The 13,295-nt window shown below is 41.1% G+C and overlaps 1 protein-coding gene across 6 annotated transcripts in view; it reads left to right on the top strand.

Moving 5' to 3' along the window:
- The first annotated feature begins 831 nt into the window (after positions 1-831).
- MBNL2 (muscleblind like splicing regulator 2) overlaps positions 832-13,295 on the top strand; it is a 156,701-nt gene continuing 144,237 nt past the window's right edge. For 2 of the 6 annotated variants that reach the window (XM_004467576.5, XM_004467573.5), the window contains exon 1: positions 832-1,093. The gene's annotated coding sequence lies outside the window, so the exon portion shown is untranslated. The remainder of the gene's footprint in view (positions 1,094-13,295) is intronic. The other 4 variants (XM_004467572.5, XM_004467570.5, XM_004467575.5 and 1 more) reach the window with 3 other exon arrangements.

Below are 13,295 nucleotides of genomic sequence, written 5' to 3'. Positions count from 1 at the left end.
TTTCTCTTCTCCTGCTTTATCCAGGAACCCTGGCACCTCCTAGAACAGCCTTTGTGGAGTGGCACCTGGCGGTGCCCTCTGGATCACGTGCCATGTGTGTTCAGCAGTAAACGTCTTCCTGTAATAATTTCTTCATTAATGACAATGGGGGCCTATGCACAGTATTTATCAAATGGCATCTAAGACTGGCAAGGCACACCTAATCCTCTCCTGGGGGCCTGCCAAGAGCATAAAAGGGTAATGTATAGATAACAATTTTATTGTTCAGCCTTCCCTAATTACAGACCCCAGTGGTATGAAAACTTAGATGAAAGATATATGGGCTACAATAATTAACCACAATAACAGATGTTAAACAGTCAAACCGTGTGTGCTAGGGTTGTAAGCATGTTTTGATTTTGAAATATGCAGTTGGGCTAACACATTCTGCCTCGATAATGAAAATCATATGTGAATGTTTTTAAGGTCTTACTTTCATGGCGGACATTGAATTGTTGTTTCCTTTCAAACATTATGCTTTATCAAATGGGGTAATGACTTGAGTTTCATGTGTAACCTGGATTTCTTTAGAATCTTCAGAGTTTTGTGTTTTCAAAGTATATACAGAGCAGCCACAGGCTTTGGGTGTTTTCTTGAGCTACCCCTCTCTCTGCTCTGCCAATTATGTGCCACTTTGTCTTGGTGCTATGATTGCTTTCTTCAGAGAGGGAAATTCCTTTTTCATCAGTATGGATGCACTGTTTTCACACACTGCAAGTGCTGTGTTGCTGTGTCAGTCATCCTATTAGGGCCAGTTTCAGACGAGTAGGGCTGACGAACTGCCTGGCGATTGGCTGGCCGTGGCTGGGAGGGATTTGTCGGAAGGAAGGGCTGCAGCTTACAGCAACAGAGTTTAGACTGTCTTTGCTTCATCATCTGAAGGCAAAATTTTCCAGATACGGCAGACGGCTCTCAGAGTACAATAAACAGGGAATGAGAACTATTTACATGAAAATTTCTTCCTCATGATGCCGTGGAGAAGCCTTGGCCACTTGATTCTGCCAGATTTTCCTGGGGTTACTGTAAATGGAAAGGACAGACAGAGCTAAACAAGGTAAGAGAATCACCCCCCTCCGTTTTTTTTTTTTTTTCCTTTTTTTTTTTCTGAATGTTTAAAGAGTTTGCTGCAGTATGCTGCATTCCATGTGTGTTGCTTAGGAAAGCCAGGGAAACCGGATTCCACTAATTCAAATGTACTACTTGCAGGAGACCCTAGAGTTTTACGTAACATTTTGATTTGAGAAAAAGAAATGGCAAAGCCTGATTCTAAACTGCCTGTTTGAAGCGAAGGCTAAAATTGAATTTTTATTCAAGGACTAGATCTATTAGGTCCATTTATTGTTCAAGAACAATTACTTGAATTCTTGGAAGCATTCTTATTATCCTACTATAGAAATTTTTCATACTGCCATGGAAAACTCCCAAATAGATAAAGTTTACATTCATCCTATTATTTGAAAACTGACTTGTAATTAAGAAAGGGGGGGGGGGGAACCCTTAACGGTAAATAATCACCAATTGAATGTTTGGCCAAATAAATGCCTATTTATTAGAAATTAGGGACCTACCTAGTTCTACAAAGCTATGGCTTTAATTGAGTTTCAAAAGCACGTTTTTAACAACCTACCAAGAGGTAGCTTTTTGGCAAGTTTTCGATACTGTAGTTCAATGTTTACATTTCTTTTTCTGGCATGTCTGAGTCTTTGTTTCCAGCTTAAAAGTGGAACCATTATATTCAAAAGTAAAGCTGGGTTAATAATGCTTACTGCAATTATCTGATCTTTATGCATTTTTAATGAGAACACACAGCCAGCAGAATAATTTAATGAGGGCAGGCTAGCTTTTAAAGCTGTGTTTTCACTATGCCGAACCATATCAACTTTCTTGCCGAGAACCAGCGGTGAGAAATGATGGAGAAGATTTATTTTTAACACACTTGGCCCAGTAGAAGGAAAGGATATATTTGTTAAAGAATTCTTTCTGCCCTTTTCCGTTTTAAATTTCTGCCAGGCATGAGGAAACTGTGCCTTTTTTGTTAGGCCTTGGAAGCATGTGTTTACAATATATGTGTAACATTTTTATAATAGTTAGCAAGCACTGACGCGAAGGAAAAAAAAATCTGCCTTGCCTAACATCCACAGCGGCAGTGAATGTTCTTCAAGAAACATTACTGTCACTTTAAAAGACAAAGGCTAAGTGGAATGATATTTGTTAATTTGGTAATATATGTGTGTGTTGGGGGCAATAAGGTAAAAAAAAAAAGACCATTCTCACGGTCTTTAAAAAAGATGAAGTTTCTTTAGCTATCCTGTCGCGTGAGGAGTAGAAGCACTCATTTAAATAAGGGCAATGCCACGTAGATTCTTCTAGACCCACTGTTTTTACTCTCAAGGAGAAGTGCAGGACACTAGCCCAGAACTTCTGACGTCATCTCCCAACTATTTCTGCTGTGTGCTCTTTTATTCAGGCTCGTAGAAAGGAATATTTCTTTATGTCCTGGCCAGGAGCCTTCTAACTCCCATTTGGCAGGTCTTGAATTATTTCTTCATATTTTAGCCTGTCCTTTCTAACCCCAAAACTGATCCCCCACATGAAGAGGGGATCTTCTCATACCTGCCTCGTGTCGGGCAGGTCAACACAGGTTTTCTGCAGGTTCTGACGGGGCTGGCAAAAGCAGAGAACAGCTTTTTCTTGCCCTCCCCTCCCTTTGGTGCAGCACCTCCCCAGAACTGCCACCTCCATGGACAGTCCCCTCGGCCCCATTCCCAGTGCCACCAGAGCCATGATTTAGGACACGGGTTCTGCCACCAAGTTGAATGGCTGGCTGTGAGGGTGGTAACAGCTGTTTATTCATATAAAGTATATATAAAAAACCTACCACGACCACCATGTTCTAATCCAGATGGACCGAAACAGGGAAGTACAATGATTAATGCTTCGGGCAGTTAACACAATGTCACAGGTGGCAACCTGGGTCAGAGAGATCAGGAGGAAGTTTGGATTTTAATAAGGAGCCTTTTAAGAGTGAATTTTGGTTAGAACAGATAGGAGTTCTTGGGAGTTCCCAGTGTTAGTTTTTTATCCCCTTCCTAACCACCTGAGCAATTGCCTTCCTCAATTTTTCTCTTAATAGAATTAAATAATATTTATTACAATTTTCCTCATAATCTTAGCACTTGGGGAGACTGTAAACTTGTGGGGGAAAAAAAGTTGTTTTTCTTTTGGTACAGAGAGCCATTGCTATTTAAATACAAAAGAATAAAACCTTGGTGTTAATGAAACTAGGCAAATTGCAGGCAAATGCTTCTGGGTATTTAGATGTATACTCATATATACAAACCCCTTCACTCTACCTTGTGCTTATGTACATTTTCTAGAGATATTTATTCTGAGACCAACAAATAAAATTTCCAAGGAAATCAGAGCATTGTTGTTTGCATTTTCCCCATATATCTAGTCTAATGCATTGGAAGCTGTACAAACCAGACTATTCCAGACATAGGCCTTGTACTACCCAAAGTATTTAGTACTATTTTGCTTCAACTTTTGTAGTAAATTCGTGAAAGTATAGTGAATAAGAGAAAAAATAAGAAAGGAAGGAAAATATGCCTGTGAAATGTACTGGTTATGCAGCTTTACTGATTAACCGCCTGCCTCCTCTCTGCTAGTTGTTTTAATTTGCTGTTGCTATGGTGAAAACAAATCAATATCACATGGGAACCAGCCAGTCTTGCGCTCGGGGAGTGCCATAGCAATTCAATATCAGGTACTCAAGATTCCAAGCAAGAATTAGGAGAAGAGGATTTATATATTGAGCTTAAAATAATCTTACATGCATTTTCTCTTCCTTTCTTCTTGCACTCTCTGATTGAAAACAAGAGAAGGTGGAAAGGCATATTGACTTGTTTACATTTTTCAAAATTGCAAAACATATTATCAACATAGAAGAGGTTGGTAAAATTGGAAGGGGTGAAACTCCTGATTCATAAAAAGATATTGTAACAGTAGGGTATGTCGGTTATTGAAAACATAGTTTTCGTCTTTAATGTCTTCAGGTACAGGTGCTCGTTGCAGCTGGCAGGTTAAGAAGCAGTTAATATTGTCGTGTCAGTCAGAGAAAACTGGCAATTCTAGGAAGCAGGTGGGCAGTAGAGGCGAGGGTGTGTTTGGAAAGACAGGGAGGTAAAAAGCATCAAAGTCAGCCAGGGACAAAGTCAAGAGAAAGCTCTCAGTCCAAAGTCAGTCCAGATGAGCACAGAACCCAAGGGGCATGTCAGAAGGTGAGAGAGGAGACTTAGCCCTTTCCCCCAAAGCTGCCCGAGGTCCAGCCGGAAGGCCTAGCAAGGCAAAAGAGAGGACGTGGATGCAGCGAGAAGGTGTCTCGGAGCCGGGGCATCTTCCCTGAAATGGTCCACTAAAACAGGTGGACATAGATGTCCAGCACCATTTGGACCAGGGAATTTGGCATTTCCTACTTTGGTTTCTCTCCAGAGAAGGGGGCTGGAGGACTAAGGTCAATTAGTTAGAATACTGCTTCTTCTCCAGCTTTGAGATCTGCTCCGATTTTTCTTTCAATGCACACAAACTGTTGGCTGGTTGCAGCTCTGCTAATATGCATAGTAAGGAGTCAAAGGTGGTATTGTTATGGCTGGATGTGCATTAGGCCTGGGCCTTCAACAGCTTGGCATTGTTCAGACTAGTTCCCGCCTCTGTAGCCCAGAGTGAAAGCAGGTGTGAACGGGAAGGCCAGAAGGTTTCTTTTGTAAACCTGAGCACGGGACTGATTGACAAGTTTTGGGCTGACCTGCTCCCCTGAGTGGGCCGGAACACTTGGTAATAAAAGTGGACACAACAATTTTCCTTCGTGTTTTGTTTTGACAAAGAATGCATTGTCTAAGGGATCCTAGGTCAGTATATTCCATCAATCAGTCAACAAGTGTTTATTAAACACCTCCTGGTTTCCCTGGCTTCTGCTATTTGGTTACTTCCCTGAGTCAATTACCTGATACCTGACTATGTGTGTGTGCAAAATAAAGGACAAAAATAAAGGATGCAAAAGGATCATTTTCAAAGAATTAAAAAAATATATTGGATAATATTAATTTAGAATTGTTAACCTTCAGATGTTAATTTTAGGTGTGAGGCAGTGTGAGTGTTTGGGGGGAGAATGAAAAGAAATTCTTGACTTTGAAATATGTACATGTGTGCACTTTCTTTATCTCCCTTATATTTCTCAGCATAAATGCTATTTAAATAACATATAAAGAGGTAAGATGAGCAAGACACATGTGAGAATACTGTAGAAAACCAAATAGAAGGCAACAGAGACTAATAACCAGTCAGAGCACCGCCAGTTTCATTTCCAAAGTGATGAGGGTACATGGGCACATCACCTAAAAAGCCTGAAACTCCAGTCAACAAAAAGAAATCTTAGACTGTCTTCCACACTTCTGAGCCACAGGGTACCTGCTGGAGCCCCTGATGCAATTATCTCACCATCTACATCTCCAGCAAGGAAACCTGATTCCCAATTCTGGAGAATTAGGCTACCCACCCCGCCTCCCCTCGCTCCTTTTTTTTTTTTTTCCTTAGGAACAGATTTACTTAAAATATTTCCCTTTTTTAAACACTAAACTTTTTGTTCAGTTTAGTTTATTACCCTAACATCAAAATTGGCATATAGTCTCTGTGCATAGAGAAGCTACGAGGTGAGGAGCCCATTCTGAAGGAGAGCTGGGAGATGAGACAGAGGATATAATCAAGCTTAAAAAATTCTTTTCAGTCTGGAAAAGATAGGCCCCAGGGCTTAGGAGCATCTACTGCAGGCTGATAGTTGTAGACGGGCTTTGGGGATGATGAGCCACCTCAGCGGGAGAAGTGAGGAGGCAAGAAACGCCCAAGAGGTTGGCTGTCCCTGTCCTGAGCAGTTTGCAATCCACAGTCACTGGGAAACAAGATCTTACAAATAAGATAAGAATAAACACACAAACATCTTCAGAAGGATAATTTATACATATATATATATACACTTTGCGAAGGGCTTTTATAACACTATCTCAATTAGCAGTGCAAGTAGAGAGTAAAACCTGGGAGCCTAGAATTAGGGCATTCTGGAAACAGGGTGTTAGGCAAAGCTTGTGGTGGAGAAGAGTTATAAATGGGATTTTTAAAACTTTCATTCATTTATTTTTTTCACTGGTTAATTGACTTGAAAGGAAAAATTGAGAAGTGTCCCTGGTACGTGTATACATGTCACAGTCTTCTAACCCCAGATGCTTTCTTGGACGCATGTGCATTTTATATGACTTTGGGACGACTCGGCAGCATAGATGAGGAGGCAGAAGAGAGGTTGATTGGCTTACCTTTCTCAGGTCTAACTGCTTAGAAGGCATTAATGGACAAAGTCTTTTCTGGCATCATGCCCCAACCCAATCACTAGCAAGTTGAATTTGTCTGTGGATGGCTATGAGGTGCTTCGAGAACAGGGGTTCTTAACCAGGAGTCCATGAGCTTGAACAGGAATTAAAAAAAAATTATTCTTGTGGGGAACTGTTGGTTCGGGTGTGATATATTTATTAAGTAATACAAAGTATAGTGTGGACTTAGTAAGGGACCCTTGGTGTTCACCTGACTGGCAGAGGGGTCCATGGAACAAAAAAGATTAAGAACCCCTGTTCTAGGAATATAGAATTTGTTAATGGTTGTAAATGATCTTAAGGTTTGGGAAAAACCAAAGTCAACAATGAAACCAAAATGCAAAGTATTTTTGTTTTCCTGTGAGAGCATCTCATTACAAGTTCTCTTAAACCTGAAGGGGGGGGGGGGGGTGGGAGGAAATTTTAGGGGCATGTGCTATGTACTAGGTGCTTTAATGCATATCTCATATAATTTGAAATTTATAACAGTCCCACGAAGTTAACATTATCCTCATTTTGCTGATAGGAGAAAAGTTCCGAAAGGTTCAAGCAACACATTCATAATCCCTCAGCTAATATGTAGCAGAGCCAATATTTTATATTAAGGCCCATCAGACTCCTAAGCCCCATGGGTAGGGGACATTAAGTTTTCAGCTGAGCAAATTTAAATTGGGAAAATAAAAATAGTTATTTGCTGAAAGAGATAGAAAGCTCAAGGTGGAAGAGGTGGGATATCAATTATTTCATTTTTAAAATCTCAGAATGTATATGCTTCATGTAGTTCATATTTATGACATATTAATACTGAGTGTACTTGTAAAAATGATATCTTACATGTATGGATCATTGCAGTATTTTTAATGCCCAAAATTCTGTTTTATAAATTAAACAAAAACTATTTGAGTGAGATTAAACAGTATGCTAAAAGTCTCATTAGCCAAAATATGGAAGAATTAGTCCTCAAACCTCTGGGAATCTGTGCATATGCTATTTAATGAAACAAAATACTCTTTGAATGAAATTAAACTACAGGCTCACTAGGAGTTTTCTTGTATTGGATGTTGCATAGTTGAGTAGAGCCCAACCTAAGCAATTTTGGCAAGACAGCAATGTTTTTAATTAAGATATTGAATTATTTTAAAATCTATAAATTTCTGGCATTCTTGATGTAAGCTTCAACTAATCAACTAAAAACTATTGGTGAGGCATATATTATATGAATGATTTACTGCTTTTAGTTTTAAATGTCCTGGGATTTCAGAAAAGTAGTAGATAAGACTTTAACGCAAGAAGAACTACTTCCTCTGGATCTGAATGGATATATTTTGTCTAGACCAGTGCTTCTAAAATGGGATGTGCACCCCCAGGCCCAGGAAAAGATTATCCACTAAGTAAGGAAAGGGAATAGTTGAACTTCTATCTTAATATCATTTAGGTCATCACTTAAAAAAAGTCAATTTTTGCATGTTTGATAATGTATATAACAGTATTATTATGTAAGTATAGCATTTATAAATAAAAAATCATCCATATAAATCTTAAAAATATTTCCTAGTAGAAGTGTATGATCAAAAAAGTTTAGAGAGGCTAGTGGCCAACACTAGAGAAGGGAAGGACATCCCAGAAGGGAGGATACTATTTGTAAAGTTACCCAGAGTGATGTGGTAAAAGAGCCAGTGAGAAAACTTGAGTTTGGAAAATAGGAAAATAAGGATCAAATGTTGCAGTGCAGTGGGGAATAAAGTTAGATGGAGTGGGTGGAGCCAGAATCTGGAAGACCTGAAAAACTGCATGGAAGAGTTTAATCACCTGTAACAGCAAGTCCAATGATTTATAAGGACTTATATGTAGGATAGGTTAGAGGTTAGGAAATCTGTAAGAAGTGATGCCATTGGCAAGAAAACTTTTAAAATATTCCATGCGTGCATGATGTGGGATGGAGGTAGATGAGCGTGGTGGTGTGAGGATAGGGGAGAAAGGACAAATCCAGTGGCATCTTTCAGGGAAAATAATAGAAGCTAGTGAAAGCTTAGAAGAGTCAAAATGACATCACCATTTCTAGCAAGAAAAATATCTATGGTACCTGGAGAGAAGAGTGGGTAGTCGGGAAAATAGGGCCCAATCCGTGGGAAAGGGTCTGTGGGTGTGCGGAGGTGATGTGGTTTTAGTTTTGGTAACGTCGCTCTTAGCTAAGGATGGGACATCAAGTAGAGTATCCCAGATATATTTGACAGTGTGGCAGTGGAGAACAGCTTAGACACCAGACTACAAATGGAGGCTTGAGACAACTACATTGAAACTATAGTTGAAACCATGACTGCAAAAGACCCCAGGGAGGAGGGGAGCATAAATAAAGATAGGTAGATGACGGAGAATGAGCCTTAGGGAAGAACGCCTGGGTCCTGGAAGAGAAGGAGAGCTGGGAGAGAATCAGTGAAATGAATACCAACAAAGGAGCAAAAATGGCAAAAATGAGCAAGCAATACAGCTGAATATCATATCCTAGTCTCCATGGTTCTGTGGGAAGACATCGTATCTTCCTGCATTGCATAGTTTACCCTCTCCGGTGTTCATTCCATGGTCCTCTTGGAGACAAACATTGATTCAGAGTCCCATTTAGAGCCACAGAATATTGCATGGTTAGGGCTCTACCTTTGTATCTTTCATAATTACAGCAGACTTTTTAAAAAAGGTCTTCACTAATAACCCAAACAAAGTGCTTAAGACCAACAATTATCAAGACTCATGCATCTAATTTTCAAAATGTACATTTGGGGGATGTTATTGTGTAGAGCAGTAATTTCAAAGAGTTTGGATTTATTGCTGGACCCTGGTCATCTTGTTTTTAAATACCTCATTTCTTTCTGGGTCTAGAAGGGTTCCATTGAACCCAGACTTAAGGACCCTTCCGAAGAAAATAGACTTTCAAGATAAGAAAATACTCAGAGTATTCAAACAGTTGATCCCTGGTGCTACATGCCTGGATTGAGTAAATTAGACCAGCACTTTTCAAACTCTTTTTTTTTTTTTTTTTTAAAGATTTATTTATTTAATTCCCCCCCTCCCCTCGTTGTCTGTTCTTGGTGTCTATTTGCTGCGTCTTGTTTCTTTGTCCGCTTCTGTTGTCGTCAGCGGCCCGGGAAGTGTGGGCGGCGCCATTCCTGGGCAGGCTGCTCTTTCTTTTCACGCTGGGCGGCTTTCCTCACGGGTGCACTCCTTGCGCGTGGGGCTACCCCACGCGGGGGACACCCTTGCGTGGCACGGCACTCCTTGCGCGCATCAGCACTGCGCATGGCCAGCTCCACACGGGTCAAGGAGGCCCGGGGTTTGAACCGCGGACCTCCCATATGGTAGACGGACACCCTAACCACTGGGCCAAAGTCCGTTTCCCTCAAACTTTTATATGCATAACAAATCACGTAGGGATCTTATTAAAAATGTGCATCTTGACTGAGTGGTTCTGGAGAGGGGTCTGAAATCCTACATTTCTAATTAGCTTCCAGGTGATGCCGATGATGGTGGTGGGCAATGGACCACACTGCGTAGTGAGGCTCTGGAATTCTGTGACTGCTTTGCTCGCAGGAAAGTAGATGGCAGCAGATCACTGGTGTCTGGCATGATTTTAAAGGAGTGCTCTGCAGGGCCGAGGCCAGGGCCTACCTGCTCAGCCACAGCAGGCCTTTACAGGCTGCTCAGCTCAGAGTAGCACTGCAGCTGAACTGACTTATCCTACCAGCCTTGCATCAGAGCCGCTGGGGTTAACGGGATGGGGGCAGACTTGAGGATTTTCAGAGGAGCTTTTCCAGGTCAGAAAGACTGGCCATGGACCATCTCCCCTTGACCGTGATGTCTGTACTCTCTGTGGATGCAGACTCTCTTCAGTTCCCCCAAGAGATTTGCTTACAGCCTTCGGGGAAGGCTCGTATATTTGTTTACATGTCTGCTCCAGAGATTTTTTTTTTTCCCTAAGAAATATATGTGTTCTAAATCAGCCTTAGATTCTTTTTTTTTTTTCCTAAGTGGTGGTCAGAACTGGAGTCTGAGAGTCTGATGTGTCTACTTCAGTCCTCACATCCATGATGAATTAACTCAGAGAACTCTAACAACTCATGGTTTTCCTTAAGATGCAGAGAATGCGATTCTTTCCTTATTCTCTCCAAAGAGCATGAAGCGTATGGAAGTAGTGTTATATGCAGTTAAAATTGCATTGGTTTAAAAATGCTCATTTTAAAGTCGTGCCATATAAATGAGGACATCATTAGAAGGGTTAGACATTTAATGGAATAAGTAGAGTAAATGAAATGCCCGGGCCTGGCTTGTGAACACCTGAACTGTTTTATATCTTGTTGTGACATGCAGCCATGCGCACCATCCGAGCCACGCCCCACAGGTCCTTCACTTCTCTGCGTCACATGTCTAGAGCCAGGATTCTGGCTAAACTCATGTAAAGTTTTTCTTTGCTCAGGTACCCATTGAGTCCTCACACAGATAGTTTTGTATGCATTTTTACTTTACGTTTAATAATAGTTTAGGAATGAAATGGAACATATGCTTATTGGGTTTATTGAGTGCCTACTATATGCCAAGCATTCTGCTAGGGCTTTATGTACAAAAACTCAGTTAAACCTTTTGACAGATGAGATGAAGGAAATGAAGTGCAGAGAGGCCAAGTTTCTTGCCAAGGTCACACACACAAAGCCTGGGATGACTGGGCATTGTCTCTGTGAACTGTCGTGATTAGTCAGCCTTTTCCTTACTCTTGACCATCCTTCTAATGTGTGTGTGCATGTGTGTGTATGTGCACGCTTATGTGCTGGAAGAAGATTAAAGACCTTGGCGAATCTCAATTTATAGACGTCTTAACTAGATAACACATGGGAAAAGTTCATTATCAACTGTGAGGCCTATACAAAAGGGAGATTTTTCATGTGGTTGTGATTTTGCTACACTCTATGAGGATTCTTAGAAATCCCTCTTCTTTCCTCTTCTCTACTTCTCTCTTCCGTGCGATGCTGTTTTCTGTTTATTTGTTAACTTTAATGCATGTCACTCTCTTCTCCACAGAGGACGTTAGGTTGTTCTCTCTACTGCTCAGGGACCTCTGTGGTCTGCCTACACATGCTCCTCTCACTGCAGCCTCTTTCTCTGTTGCTGACCAATGCTCTCTACCTACAGTCTATTCACATTTGCAAGGTAGGACCTGGTATTCCTACTAAATGGCACACGAAAATGCCCAGTGTTTCTGGGGTTCTATTCACGACTGACTCTTAGCATGGTAGAAGGCACTGTTTATTTGCTTCCTTAGGAAACCCATTATTTGAACCCTAAAGTGTCAGCTTCCTGGCAGCCACCACAAAGACCGTCCCCTCAGGAAACAAAACAAACCCTATCTCTAGAGTTTCCCGGTTTCTTTCCTTTAAAGTTCCCTGTTGCAACTAGGCTGCAATTAAGAGGCAGGATCAAAGGGACGGGCTGCCTCTGGGGCTGCTGGGACTACTGAGAGTTTTGGTCTTTTTAACTCTTTATTTCCCAGGACCTTCTACTCCAATGGCTTCTTTCTTCTCTTGGGTCTTCAGGAACCAGAATGGTGGTAAGCACCATTCTGTAGGGAGACATACCAGAATCACCTGAGGAACTTTTCACACTACACAGATTTGGATAGCCTTTTCTTTTTGAGAACCACCCAACCAACCAAAACATCAAATGTAAAATGAAAATGATAAAGAAATTCCACGTTGGAAGGAATCTGAGATTATCTAGCATAACTTTTATCCTTTCTTATCCCTCTATCTTCTACCACAATCCTGACAAATGGTTTCTAGCTGCTGCTTGACTACCTCTATTGACAGGATACATAAAAACTGTTAACATTTTGCTAGAAAATTCTTCTCTGTGCTGAATTGAAATGAGAATCCCCATAACTTTCACTTCTCAGGTCTTTAGAGTGACCCTAAGTAGGTCAAATACCTCTTCAGCAGGCCTTCGTATATATAAAGAGAGCATTCAAGCACACTCTGACTGGGAGCACCTCCCTTATTCAGAAAATTATACTTTACTTATGCAACCCAAGACAGTGAGTTCTTCCAGAGGCTTCTTCAAATCATGTTATCATATTGCTATGTTACTTGAACCTTGAACCAGCCCTGATAGAGATAGGAATAGGGCTTTCCATTTTCCCTCAGGAGGATTCAGGCCTGATGTCAGAAAAAAGTTGATGGGTGCAAGTGAGGTGGGGGTGGGACAGACATTGTCCACACCTGCATGCTTTAAAATTGTCTTCAGTCCCAACAATGTGCCTTAGCTTCCTCCAGAAATACTTGACAGAATGTTGGGCATTGACATGCAAAACTATCCACAAAGACAAGATGAATGGATGGATGGATGGATGGATGGATGGATGGATGGCTTTTAATGGATGATAGATATAAATATATAATGTGCATATCCATACCTAAATTTATATCTATTTATCTTGACACAAATCATACCTATAACACAATAAAACAGTTTTCAGAGGTAAGGTACATATTTTTGGTTTGCTTTTGTTGGTTTGTTTTCTGGCTCAACATAACAGCGATCATTTTAGTTGTAGCGGCAGTTGTCCTGAGTTTCTCTGTGGCTCTCAGTGCAGAGTCCTTAGCAGCTTAGAGACAGACTCCGCCATCAGTAGGTGCCAAGGTCACCGAAGGAACTAATTAATCCCAGCTCCAGTCAACAGCAGGCTGCACTAACACGCCCTCCTTCCTCAGAGGAGCGACCAGGAAGGATTTTCTCTCCCAGTGCCACCCTGGCCTTCTCAGGGCCACACTGAGCAAACAAAGGAAAGGCAAGGGAGGGGTG

The sequence above is a fragment of the Dasypus novemcinctus genome, chromosome 15, assembly GCF_030445035.2.
Source record: "Dasypus novemcinctus isolate mDasNov1 chromosome 15, mDasNov1.1.hap2, whole genome shotgun sequence".
NCBI classification, from domain to species: Eukaryota; Metazoa; Chordata; class Mammalia; order Cingulata; family Dasypodidae; genus Dasypus; species Dasypus novemcinctus.
Note: the sequence above shows the minus strand (reverse complement) of the source record. Positions and strands in the feature narration are given on the sequence as shown.